This window comes from Arachis duranensis, chromosome 10 (assembly GCF_000817695.3).
Source record: "Arachis duranensis cultivar V14167 chromosome 10, aradu.V14167.gnm2.J7QH, whole genome shotgun sequence".
In the NCBI taxonomy this organism is placed as follows: Eukaryota; Viridiplantae; Streptophyta; class Magnoliopsida; order Fabales; family Fabaceae; genus Arachis; species Arachis duranensis.
The window spans coordinates 88,213,416-88,214,386 of record NC_029781.3 but is presented as its reverse complement, the minus strand read 5'-3'; positions in this window follow the sequence as shown (position 1 = coordinate 88,214,386).

Sequence of the window (971 nt, the reverse complement as noted above, 5' to 3'; positions counted from 1 at the left end):
TATCATTGAAATTTTGTGGCTTTTTGAGAAGAACAAAACATTGCTGCAGATCATATCCATGCCAACCACACTCATGAGCTGTTTAAAAAAATAAATAAATAAATATTTTTTATTTAAAATTATTTTTCATTATAATGAGAACTAGCTAGTTTAGTCTTTTATGCTTAGATTTATCTTTAGTGGTGGAATCTTCTAACTGTGGAAAACCCCTTCAAGAGTTCTGATTGAATGCTGAAGATAAAAGGATTCTTGCCAACCATCATTACTACTTACTAGTATTGGATGGAATGAGGAAAAAAATAATAATTTCTTTCAAAAGAAAAAGATGATGCATACAGATTTTTTTTCTTTTTCTTTTTCTTTTTTTTTTTTAAAAAAAGAAGAGAACTCATCATCATAACATGGAAGGAAAGGTGGGCCACAAGAAAGTTTGTGGACAGGCCTGGTTGGAAAGATCCCCAATGTGTACTACACTACTACTACTACACAATACTTTAATTTGTTTTTCATTTCTTTTTTTCTTTCTTTTTAAGTGGAGTGCATCTTGTGTTTAATCATACATAAACCCATAGCATGAAAAGTAGAAAACAATTGTTTGAGTCCATATGGTGCACTTAGTAACTTAAATATATACATGGACAGAGAGAGATCAGATACACACAATCTACAACAATGAAATTAAGAATTTAAAGTTGGTGGCTATTTACATAAAGACATTTTTATGTAAAATTTATTGTATGTAATTCAATCAAATATATTTAGTTAAATATATTAAACAATATAATAGTTCACATGAAAATATCTTCGTTAGAATAACTACCTTTAAAATGTATATATTGTAAATCATGTTTGTGCATAAAATTTCACATGCTCTAAGGTTTAGCTAGCTCATATGTCATATCTAAGCAAAATTCAAGATTTAATTTAATTACTCACTTGAAATTTTAACAACCTTATATATATATATATAT